The following is a 12,500-nucleotide window of genomic DNA, read 5'->3' on the forward strand; positions in this document are numbered from 1 at the left end:
GCTGAAGGAAAGCTCCAGCGCGGAGCCCGCACCCACCGGGGAGGTGTAGCCCTGCAGGCTGAGCGCCGGGAGCCGTCGGTCAGTGAGTGCTGAAGGAAAGCTCCAGCGCGGAGCCCGCACCCACCGGGGAGGTGTAGCCCTGCAGGCTGAGCGCCGGGAGCCGTCGGTCAGTGAGTGCTGAAGGAAAGCTCCAGCGCGGAGCCCGCACCCACCGGGGAGGTGTAGCCCTGCAGGCTGAGCGCCGGGAGCCGTCGGTCGGTCGGTCGGTCAGTCAGTGAGTGAGTGAGTGTGTGTTGCGCTGGAGGAAAGCTCCAGCCCGGCGTCCGTCCCCACCGGGGAGGAGTAGGCCTGCTGACTGAGCGCTGGGAGCCGGGAGCCTTTCCTGCAGTCAGTCGGTCGGTCAGTGAGTGAGTGAGTGTGTGTGCTGAAGGGAAGCTCCAGCCCGGCGTCCGTCCCCACCGGGGAGGAGTAGGCCTGCTGACTGAGCGCTGGGAGCCGGGAGCCTTTCCTGCAGTCAGTCGGTCGGTCAGTGAGTGAGTGAGTGTGTGTGCTGAAGGGAAGCTCCAGCCCGGCGTCCGTCCCCACCGGGGAGGAGTAGGCCTGCTGACTGAGCGCTGGGAGCCGGGAGCCTTTCCTGCAGTCAGTCGGTCGGTCAGTGAGTGAGTGAGTGTGTGTGCTGAAGGGAAGCTCCAGCCCGGCGTCCGTCCCCACCGGGGAGGAGTAGGCCTGCTGACTGAGCGCTGGGAGCCGGGAGCCTTTCCTGCAGTCAGTCGGTCGGTCAGTGAGTGAGTGAGTGTGTGTGCTGAAGGGAAGCTCCAGCCCGGCGTCCGTCCCCACCGGGGAGGAGTAGGCCTGCTGACTGAGCGCTGGGAGCCGGGAGCCTTTCCTGCAGTCAGTCGGTCGGTCAGTGAGTGAGTGAGTGTGTGTGCTGAAGGGAAGCTCCAGCCCGGCGTCCGTCCCCACCGGGGAGGAGTAGGCCTGCTGACTGAGCGCTGGGAGCCGGGAGCCTTTCCTGCAGTCAGTCGGTCGGTCAGTGAGTGAGTGAGTGTGTGTGCTGAAGGGAAGCTCCAGCCCGGCGTCCGTCCCCACCGGGGAGGAGTAGGCCTGCTGACTGAGCGCTGGGAGCCGGGAGCCTTTCCTGCAGTCAGTCGGTCGGTCAGTGAGTGAGTGAGTGTGTGTGCTGAAGGGAAGCTCCAGCCCGGCGTCCGTCCCCACCGGGGAGGAGTAGGCCTGCTGACTGAGCGCTGGGAGCCGGGAGCCTTTCCTGCAGTCAGTCGGTCGGTCAGTGAGTGAGTGAGTGTGTGTGCTGAAGGGAAGCTCCAGCCCGGCGTCCGTCCCCACCGGGGAGTTGTGCCCGGGCCCGGGCCTCCTGCCGACGGACCGTGTGGCGCATTGTCCCGACTGCGGACTTTCTCCAGCAAAAAGGCGGAGGTGCAGTACCGCCATTTCGCCACACGAGGGACGGAATGGCACCCAACTGCCCCCTGGTGTCGAAAAAGCGCAAGGGCACCCGGGCCGGTCCGCCCCAGGCAGCGGCCGAGATGCAGCACCGGGGGCCCGGCCTGCCTGCCCTGGAGGTCTGCCTGCCTGCCCTGGAGGTCTGCCTTCCAGCCCTGGAGGACAGCCTGCCTGCCCTGGTAGCAGCACTGCCTGCCTTCCAGCCCTGGAGGTCTGCCTGTTAGCCCTGGAGGTCTGCTATCCAGCCCTGGTAGCAGCACTGCCTGCCCTGGAGGTCTGCCTGCCTGCCCTGGAGGTCTGCCTGTTAGCCCTGGAGGTCTGCCTGTTAGCCCTGGAGGTCTGCTATCCAGCCCTGGAGGTCTGCCTGTTAGCCCTGGAGGTCTGCTATCCAGCCCTGGAGGTCTGCCTGCCTGCCCTGGCAGCAGCACTGCCTGCCCTGGAGGTCTGCCTGCCTGCCCTGGTAGCAGCACTGCCTGCCCTGGAGGTCAGCCTGTTAGCCCTGGAGGTCTGCTATCCAGCCCTGGAGGTCTGCCTGCCTGCCTGTTAGCCCTGGAGGTCAGCCTGTTAGCCCTGGAGGTCTGCTATCCAGCCCTGGAGGTCTGCCTGCCTGCCTGTTAGCCCTGGAGGTCTGCTATCCAGCCCTGGAGGTCTGCCTGCCTGCCCTGGAGGTCTGCCTGCCTGCCATCCAGCCCTGGAGGTCTGCTATCCTGCCCTGGAGGTCTGCTATCCAGCCCTGGTAGCAGCACTGCCTGCCCTGGAGGTCTGCCTGCCTGCCCTGGAGGTCTGCCTGTTAGCCCTGGAGGTCAGCTATCCAGCCCTGGTAGCAGCACTGCCTGCCCTGGTAGCAGCACTGCCTGCCCTGGAGGTCAGCCTGCCAGCCCTGGAGGTCTGCCTGTTAGCCCTGGAGGTCTGCTATCCAGCCCTGGAGGTCTGCCTGCCTGCCCTGGAGGTCTGCCTGCCTGCCCTGGAGGTCTGCCTGTTAGCCCTGGAGGTCTGCTATCCAGCCCTGGAGGTCTGCCTGCCTGCCCTGGCAGCAGCACTGCCTGCCCTGGAGGTCTGCCTGCCTGCCCTGGTAGCAGCACTGCCTGCCCTGGAGGTCAGCCTGTTAGCCCTGGAGGTCTGCTATCCAGCCCTGGAGGTCTGCCTGCCTGCCTGTTAGCCCTGGAGGTCAGCCTGTTAGCCCTGGAGGTCTGCTATCCAGCCCTGGAGGTCTGCCTGCCTGCCTGTTAGCCCTGGAGGTCTGCTATCCAGCCCTGGAGGTCTGCCTGCCTGCCTGTTAGCCCTGGAGGTCTGCCTGCCTGCCCTGGCAGCAGCACTGCCTGCCCTGGAGGTCAGCCTGCCAGCCCTGGAGGTCTGCCTGTTAGCCCTGGAGGTCTGCCTTCCAGCCCTGGTAGCAGCACTGCCTGCCCTGGTAGCAGCACTGCCTGCCCTGGAGGTCTGCTATCCAGCCCTGGAGGTCTGCCTGCCTGCCTGTTAGCCCTGGAGGTCTGCTATCCAGCCCTGGAGGTCTGCCTGCCTGCCTGTTAGCCCTGGAGGTCTGCTATCCAGCCCTGGAGGTCTGCCTGCCTGCCCTGGAGGTCTGCCTGCCTGCCATCCAGCCCTGGAGGTCTGCTATCCTGCCCTGGAGGTCTGCTATCCAGCCCTGGTAGCAGCACTGCCTGCCCTGGAGGTCTGCCTGCCTGCCCTGGAGGTCTGCCTGTTAGCCCTGGAGGTCAGCTATCCAGCCCTGGTAGCAGCACTGCCTGCCCTGGTAGCAGCACTGCCTGCCCTGGAGGTCAGCCTGCCAGCCCTGGAGGTCTGCCTGTTAGCCCTGGAGGTCTGCTATCCAGCCCTGGAGGTCTGCCTGCCTGCCCTGGAGGTCTGCCTGCCTGCCCTGGAGGTCTGCCTGTTAGCCCTGGAGGTCTGCCTGCCTGCCTGTTAGCCCTGGAGGTCTGCTATCCAGCCCTGGAGGTCTGCCTGCCTGCCTGTTAGCCCTGGAGGTCTGCCTGCCTGCCCTGGCAGCAGCACTGCCTGCCTTCCAGCCCTGGAGGTCTGCCTGTTAGCCCTGGAGGTCTGCTATCCAGCCCTGGTAGCAGCACTGCCTGCCCTGGAGGTCTGCCTGCCTGCCTTCCAGCCCTGGAGGTCTGCTATCCAGCCCTGGAGGTCTGCCTGCCTGCCATCCAGCCCTGGAGGTCTCCCTGCCTGCCCTGGCAGCAGCACTGCCTGCCCTGGTAGCAGCACTGCCTGCCCTGGAGGTCTGCCTGCCTGCCCTGGAGGTCTGCCTGCCTGCCCTGGAGGTCTGCCTGTTAGCCCTGGAGGTCTGCCTGTTAGCCCTGGAGGTCTGCCTGTTAGCCCTGGAGGTCTGCCTGCCTGCCCTGGCAGCAGCACTGCCTGCCCTGGTAGCAGCACTGCCTGCCCTGGAGGTCTGCCTGCCTGCCCTGGAGGTCTGCCTGTTAGCCCTGGAGGTCAGCCTGTTAGCCCTGGAGGTCTGCTATCCAGCCCTGGAGGTCAGCTATCCAGCCCTGGAGGTCTGCTATCCAGCCCTGGAGGTCTGCCTGCCTGCCTGCCTGCCCTGGAGGTCAGCCTGCCAGCCCTGGAGGTCTGCCTTCCAGCCCTGGAGGACAGCCTGCCTGCCCTGGTAGCAGCACTGCCTGCCTTCCAGCCCTGGAGGTCTGCCTGTTAGCCCTGGAGGTCTGCTATCCAGCCCTGGTAGCAGCACTGCCTGCCCTGGAGGTCTGCCTGCCTGCCTTCCAGCCCTGGAGGTCTGCTATCCAGCCCTGGAGGTCTGCCTGCCTGCCATCCAGCCCTGGAGGTCTGCTATCCAGCCCTGGTAGCAGCACTGCCTGCCCTGGAGGTCTGCTATCCAGCCCTGGAGGACAGCCTGCCTGCCCTGGTAGCAGCACTGCCTGCCCTGGAGGTCTGCTATCCAGCCCTGGAGGTCTGCCTGTTAGCCCTGGAGGTCTGCCTGTTAGCCCTGGAGGTCTGCCTGCCTGCCCTGGCAGCAGCACTGCCTGCCCTGGTAGCAGCACTGCCTGCCCTGGAGGTCTGCCTGTTAGCCCTGGAGGTCTGCCTGTTAGCCCTGGAGGTCTGCTATCCAGCCCTGGAGGTCAGCTATCCAGCCCTGGAGGTCTGCTATCCAGCCCTGGAGGTCTGCCTGCCTGCCTGCCTGCCCTGGAGGTCAGCCTGCCAGCCCTGGAGGTCTGCCTTCCAGCCCTGGAGGACAGCCTGCCTGCCCTGGTAGCAGCACTGCCTGCCTTCCAGCCCTGGAGGTCTGCCTGTTAGCCCTGGAGGTCTGCTATCCAGCCCTGGTAGCAGCACTGCCTGCCCTGGAGGTCTGCCTGCCTGCCTTCCAGCCCTGGAGGTCTGCTATCCAGCCCTGGAGGTCTGCCTGCCTGCCATCCAGCCCTGGAGGTCTGCTATCCAGCCCTGGTAGCAGCACTGCCTGCCCTGGAGGTCTGCTATCCAGCCCTGGAGGACAGCCTGCCTGCCCTGGTAGCAGCACTGCCTGCCCTGGAGGTCTGCTATCCAGCCCTGGAGGACAGCCTGCCTGCCCTGGTAGCAGCACTGCCTGCCCTGGAGGTCAGCCTGCCTGCCCTGGAGGTCAGCCTGCCAGCCCTGGCAGCAGCACGGCCTACCTGCCTGCCTGCCCTGGAGGTCTGCCTGCCTGCCTGCCCTGGAGGTCAGCCTTCCAGCCCTGGCAGCAGCACGGCCTACCTGCCTGCCAGCCTGCCCTCCCCAGCCACACAGCCCTGCCTGCCTGCCTGCCAGCCCTGGAGGTCAGCCTGTTAGCCCTGGAGGTCTGCCTGCCTGTCTGCCTGCCTGCCTGCCTGCCCTGGAGGTCAGCCTGCCTGCCCTGGAGGTCTGCTATCCAGCCCTGGTAGCAGCACTGCCTGCCCTGGAGGTCAGCCTGTTAGCCCTGGAGGTCTGCCTGCCTGCCCTGGTAGCAGCACTGCCTGCCTGCCTGCCCTGGAGGTCTGCCTGCCTGCCTGCCTGCCCTGGAGGTCAGCCTGCCTGCCCTGGAGGTCTGCCTGCCTGCCCTGGTAGCAGCACTGCCTGCCCTGGAGGTCAGCCTGCCTGCCCTGGAGGTCAGCCTGCCAGCCCTGGCAGCAGCACGGCCTACCTGCCTGCCTGCCCTGGAGGTCTGCCTGCCTGCCTGCCCTGGAGGTCAGCCTTCCAGCCCTGGCAGCAGCACGGCCTACCTGCCTGCCAGCCTGCCCTCCCCAGCCACACAGCCCTGCCTGCCTGCCTGCCAGCCCTGGAGGTCTCCCTGCCAGCCCTGGAGGTCTGCCTGCCTGCCTGCCTGCCTGCCCTGGAGGTCTGCCATCCTGCCTTCCAGCCCTGGAGGTCAGCCTGCCAGCCCTGGAGGTCAGCCTGTTAGCCCTGGAGGTCTGCCTGCCTGCCCTGGAGGTCAGCCTGCCAGCCCTGGAGGTCTGCCTGCCTGCCTGCCTGCCCTGGAGGTCAGCCTGCCAGCCCTGGCAGCAGCACGGCCTACCTGCCTGCCTGCCCTGGAGGTCTGCCTGCCTGCCTGCCTGCCCCGGAGGTCAGCCCCAGGCAGCCGGGTGGCCTGCCTGCTGCTGCTAGGCCGCTGCCCCGAGCCGCCGACCCCATCGACAGGAACACGAGAGAGTTTACAAGCGAGAGGAGGCCACATATTCGACACCTTTCGTGCTCGTTTTAGTCTCCAGTCTGTTTTGACGTGTGTTATTCTGAATCTGCTGCTTTAACTCAAGGGATTCTGTCGCGATTGATGCCTTGTCCTTCGCTGTATGTTTGCACTGGTGTTGTAAGTCGCCCTCTGTAAGATCATCATTTATTATCTGCCAAGAAATAAAGATCATCATAATGTTCCCCAACTTTCAGCTTCTGGGGAGTTTGTTCCAGAGTGTGACGACTCTCTCTCTATCTCCATCTCTCTCTCTATCTCCATCTCTCTCTATCTCCATCTCTCTCTATCTCCATCTCTCTATCTCCACCTCTCTCTCCCTCTCCACCTCTCTCTCTCTCTATCTCTCCCTCTCTCTCACTGTGTGTGTGTGTGTGTGTGTGTGTGTGTGTGTGTGTGTGTGTGTGTGTGTGTGTGTGTGTGTGTGTGTGTGTGTACAGCAGTGTCCCTAGACGAGAGAGAGATCCCTAGACGGGGAAATTACTTTCAAACTGCAGTACCGAAATGTGTCCGTTAGATGGCAGCATGCACCAAGGAATGAAGGAAAGTGCAAAACAAAATGAAAAGGCACATCGCCTGGGCGAAAAATAATCGTAACAAATCAACGGGGGCATTTCTCGGAAAACTAACACCGGGGCAGTGCTCAGGGGGGTCCCACCTCGTGGCCACCCGGTTTGGGGGGCCATCGGGGCCGGTTCCGAAAATCGCTAAATCTCCCATAGCCAGCCCACGCTCCATCCGATAGAGCAATGCCGGGCGGCCGGCCGGCAACTACGGATCATAACAAATCAACGGGGGCATTTCTCCGAAAACTAACACCGGGGCAGTGCTCAGGGGGGTCCCACCTCGTGGCCACCCGGTTTGGGGGGCCATCGGGGCCGGTTCCGAAAATCGCTAAATCTCCCATAGCCAGCCCACGCTCCATCCGATAGAGCAATGCCGGGCGGCCGGCCGGCAACTACGGATCATAACAAATCAACGGGGGCATTTCTCGGAAAACTAACACCGCGGCAGTGCTCAGGGGGGTCCCACCTCGTGGCCACCCGGTTTGGGGGGCCATCGGGGCCGGCTGAAGAATCGCCCATACTCTGCCATAGGCAGCCCACGGTCCATCCGATCAGAGCAATGCCGGGCGGCCGGCAACCTATGGATCATAACACATCAACGGAGGCATGATAAGAGCATCTTTTATTATCTGCCAAGAAATATAGACCATCACAATGTTCCCCAACTTTCAGCTTCTACCACATCGCTGGGGAGTTTATTCCACTGTGTGACTACTCTCTCTCTATCTCTCTCTCTCTCTCTCTCTCTCTCTGTGTGTGTGTGTGTGTGTGTGTGTGTGTGTGTGTGTGTGTGTGTGTACAGCAGTGTCTCCGGTTTTCCTTTTGGAATGCCTTGAAGCCGGGGGGGCTTTGCACTCATGAGAACATAGGGTGTCCTTGCCCTCCTTTCGCAGCCCAGGGCATTGAGAGATCCCTAGACGGGGAAATTACTTTCAAACTGCAGTACCGAAATGTGTCCGTTAGATGGTAGCATGCACCAAGGAATGAAGGAAAGTGCAAAACAAAATGAAAAGGCACATCGCCTGGGCGAAAAATAATCATAACAAATCAACGGGGGCATTTCTCGGAAAACTAACACCGGGGCAGTGCTCAGGGGGGTCCCACCTCGTGGCCACCCGGTTTGGGGGGCGATCGGGGCCGGTTCCGAAAATCGCTAAATCTCCCATAGCCAGCCCACGCTCCATCCGATAGAGCACTGCCGGGCGGCCGGCCGGCAACTACGGATCATAACAAATCAACGGGGGCATTTCTCGGAAAACTAACACCGGGGCAGTGCTCAGGGGGGTCCCACCTCGTGGCCACCCGGTTTGGGGGGCGATCGGGGCCGGTTCCGAAAATCGCTAAATCTCCCATAGCCAGCCCACGCTCCATCCGATAGAGCACTGCCGGGCGGCCGGCCGGCAACTACGGATCATAACAAATCAACGGGGGCATTTCTCGGAAAACTAACACCGGGGCAGTGCTCAGGGGGGTCCCACCTCGTGGCCACCCGGTTTGGGGGGCGATCGGGGCCGGTTCCGAAAATCGCTAAATCTCCCATAGCCAGCCCACGCTCCATCCGATAGAGCACTGCCGGGCGGCCGGCCGGCAACTACGGATCATAACAAATCAACGGGGGCATTTCTCGGAAAACTAACACCGGGGCAGTGCTCAGGGGGGTCCCACCTCGTGGCCACCCGGTTTGGGGGGCGATCGGGGCCGGTTCCGAAAATCGCTAAATCTCCCATAGCCAGCCCACGCTCCATCCGATAGAGCACTGCCGGGCGGCCGGCCGGCAACTACGGATCATAACAAATCAACGGGGGCATTTCTCCGAAAACTAACACCGGGGCAGTGCTCAGGGGGGTCCCACCTCGTGGCCACCCGGTTTGGGGGGCGATCGGGGCCGGTTCCGAAAATCGCTAAATCTCCCATAGCCAGCCCACGCTCCATCCGATAGAGCACTGCCGGGCGGCCGGCCGGCAACTACGGATCATAACAAATCAACGGGGGCATTTCTCGGAAAACTAACACCGGGGCAGTGCTCAGGGGGGTCCCACCTCGTGGCCACCCGGGTCTGGGACCGATGGGAGCACTTTAAAATTTTCGAGTCAGGGGACCAGACGGCCGAGTGAAAAACTTTGAAAAATATTCTATCTCCTCACTCCCATTGACTTTACATTAGGGCGACCAGGCGGCCGGCGGAAAAAAAATCATAACAAATCAACGGGGGCATTTCTCCGAAAACTAACACCGGGGCTGTGCTCAGGGGGCTCCCAGCTATCAGCCACCCTATCCCGGGACCGATGGGAGCACTTTAAAATTTTCGAGTCAGGGGACCAGACGGCCGAGTGAAAAACTTTGAAAAATATTCTATCTCCTCACTCCCATTGACTTTACATTAGGGCGACCAGGCGGCCGGCGGAAAAAAAATCATAACAAATCAACGGGGGCATTTCTCCGAAAACTAACACCGGGGCTGTGCTCAGGGGGCTCCCAGCTATCAGCCACCCTATCCCGGGACCGATGGGAGCACTTTAAAATTTTCGAGTCAGGGGACCAGACGGCCGAGTGAAAAACTTTGAAAAATATTCTATCTCCTCACTCCCATTGACTTTACATTAGGGCGACCAGGCGGCCGGCGGAAAAAAAATCATAACAAATCAACGGGGGCATTTCTCCGAAAACTAACACCGGGGCTGTGCTCAGGGGGCTCCCAGCTATCAGCCACCCTATCCCGGGACCGATGGGAGCACTTTAAAATTTTCGAGTCAGGGGACCAGACGGCCGAGTGAAAAACTTTGAAAAATATTCTATCTCCTCACTCCCATTGACTTTACATTAGGGCGACCAGGCGGCCGGCGGAAAAAAAATCATAACAAATCAACGGGGGCATTTCTCCGAAAACTAACACCGGGGCTGTGCTCAGGGGGCTCCCAGCTATCAGCCACCCTATCCCGGGACCGATGGGAGCACTTTAAAATTTTCGAGTCAGGGGACCAGACGGCCGAGTGAAAAACTTTGAAAAATATTCTATCTCCTCACTCCCATTGACTTTACATTAGGGCGACCAGGCGGCCGGCGGAAAAAAAATCATAACAAATCAACGGGGGCATTTCTCCGAAAACTAACACCGGGGCTGTGCTCAGGGGGCTCCCAGCTATCAGCCACCCTATCCCGGGACCGATGGGAGCACTTTAAAATTTTCGAGTCAGGGGACCAGACGGCCGAGTGAAAAACTTTGAAAAATATTCTATCTCCTCACTCCCATTGACTTTACATTAGGGCGACCAGGCGGCCGGCGGAAAAAAAATCATAACAAATCAACGGAGGCATTTCTCCGAAAACTAACACCGGGGCAGTGCTCAGGGGGCTCCCAGCTATCAGCCCCCCGGGTCTGGGGGCATTGTTTTTCTTTTTAATCATTTTGAGCATTTCCCCCAGTTTAGAGATGTGTGCCCCTAGACAACCCATTGAGAATAACTATGAAATGTTCTGAAGTTTTGATTTTCAAATGTCGGTGAAAATTGAAAAACGTCATATATTCTTCAAAGGAAGCATGGGGCGATGGTAGGGAGAGTCCCCGCAGCGTGCCTCGGCGGCGATGGGAGCGTTTTCGATGTCCCCGCCCCCCCCCCATAGGGATAGAAGGGGAGTTAGGTGACCAGGCGTCCCGGGTCCCAAAAATCGAAAAATTAATATAGAATGCTTTTTAATCCAGAAATAAAGTAGGGGGCAGTCCTGGTGAGAGTCCCAGCCACAGCCCCAGTGTGTTTTGGAGCCGTTTGGGGCCGGGTGAAAAACTTTGAAAAATGTTCTATCTCCTCACTCCCATTGACTTTACATTAGGGCGACCAGGCGGCCGGCGGAAAAAAAATCATAACAAATCAACGGAGGCATTTCTCCGAAAACTAACACCGGGGCAGTGCTCAGGGGGCTCCCAGCTATCAGCCACCCTATCCCGGGACCGATGGGAGCACTTTAAAATTTTCGAGTTAGGGGACCAGGCGGCCGAGTGAAAAACTTTGAAAAATTTTCTATCTCCTCACTCCCATTGACTTTGCATTAGGGCGACCAGGCGGCCGGCGGAAAAAAAATCATAACAAATCAACGGGGGCATTTCTCCGAAAACTAACACCGGGGCAGTGCTCAGGGGGCTCCCAGCTATCAGCCACCCTATCCCGGGACCGATGGGAGCACTTTAAAATTTTCGAGTTAGGGGACCAGGCGGCCGAGTGAAAAACTTAGAAAAATTTTCTATCTCCCCTAGGTGACCAGGCAGCCGGAGCTGATTTTTCTGACCCCTAAAACAATTATTAAAAGGTATTTTTTCGCCAAACTAAGACTTTTAAAATTCAAATAGGATGATTATCTACTGCCCCAGTGGGTTTTTGAACCATTTTAAGCCTTTTTGACAGTTTTCATTTTTCCCCCATTGACTTCAATGGGAGTTAGGTGACCAGTCCTCCGACTTTTGAACCTCTCCTGGGGGGGCTGTGAGCCCCCGATTTCTTTGCAAAGCACGTCATTCGATTCGTCTCAGTCCCCTCTATATACCCCGTGTGTTTGTTTTCTCGAAAAACCCCCGGAACACGGTTTTTTAGGGGGGGGGTGGGGGGGGGGTACTTCGGAGCCATTTGGGGGGGGGTAAACGACATTTCCCGAAATTAATTTTAACACAGCCTTCCTCAGAATCGCTTTTCCAACAAAATCCTTTTTATTTCGAGTCTCTACGATGTTCCTAAGTGGTCGAAACCACTTTTGGACAGTTTTTACACCAAACGGCTCGGGCGCACAGCGGGCCGTGTGCCGATGGGCGGTTCTCGCGGGTCTGAGGCGGGGCTAGGCTGCTCGCGGCGGGCATGGGAGTGCCGTGTGCAGCCGCCACAGTGTTCCAGGCTGTCAGCATTTCTCTACGGTGCCGGGGGAAATACAGGAACTGGGTTTTTGAAGACACTTAGTGCAATGAGAGAGGTCAAAACTGAGCTAAGGGCACTTGCTGGAGGAAAGTGGCTGGGCCCCGCTAGCTCTTTTACGGACACTTTCTGGACTTGGCCCGGGATTTTCAGACGGTTCTTTGCGACTGTCTGATCATCCAGCGAAATGCAAGGGGGGGAACGGTCCCGGCCGCACCCCGCGTTTCAGGCCTCGTCGGCGGCCCGCTCCGGCGGCTGCGCCCGCTAAGTCTTCGCGGCCCGCCGTGGAGAGTGTGTATGCTGCCCGCCCCAGACGTTCACCCCAAGGGCTTGCGGGCCTTTAAGGGTCTGTCTTTCGGGGTTTCACGGGCTCTGACCTCACCTCCCTGTGGTTCCCGACCGGGGTGTATGTATGCTGCCCGCCCCAGACGTTCACCCCAAGGGCTTGCGGGCCTTTAAGGGTCTGTCTTTCGGGGTTTCACGGGCTCTGACATCTCCCCGGTGGTTCCCACGGAACGGACATATGTATGCTGCCCGCCCCCGGCAGGAACCCCAAGGGCTTGCGGGCCTTTAAGGGTGAGTGCGGGGGGCGTACGGGCTCTGACATATCTCCGGTGGCTCCCACGGAACGGACATATGTATGCTGCCCGCCCCCGGCAGGAACCCCAAGGGCTTGCGGGCCTTTAAGGGTGAGTGCGGGGGGCGTACGGGCTCTGACATATCTCCGGTGGCTCACACGGAACGGACATATGTATGCTGCCCGCCCCCGGCAGGAACCCCAAGGGCTTGCGGGCCTTTAAGGGTGAGTGCGGGGGGCGTACGGGCTCTGACATATCTCCGGTGGCTCCCACGGAACGGACATATGTATGCTGCCCGCCCCCGGCAGGAACCCCAAGGGCTTGCGGGCCTTTAAGGGTGAGTGCGGGGGGCGTACGGGCT

Source organism: Amia ocellicauda, unplaced genomic scaffold (assembly GCF_036373705.1).
Source record: "Amia ocellicauda isolate fAmiCal2 unplaced genomic scaffold, fAmiCal2.hap1 HAP1_SCAFFOLD_106, whole genome shotgun sequence".
Taxonomy (NCBI): domain Eukaryota; kingdom Metazoa; phylum Chordata; class Actinopteri; order Amiiformes; family Amiidae; genus Amia; species Amia ocellicauda.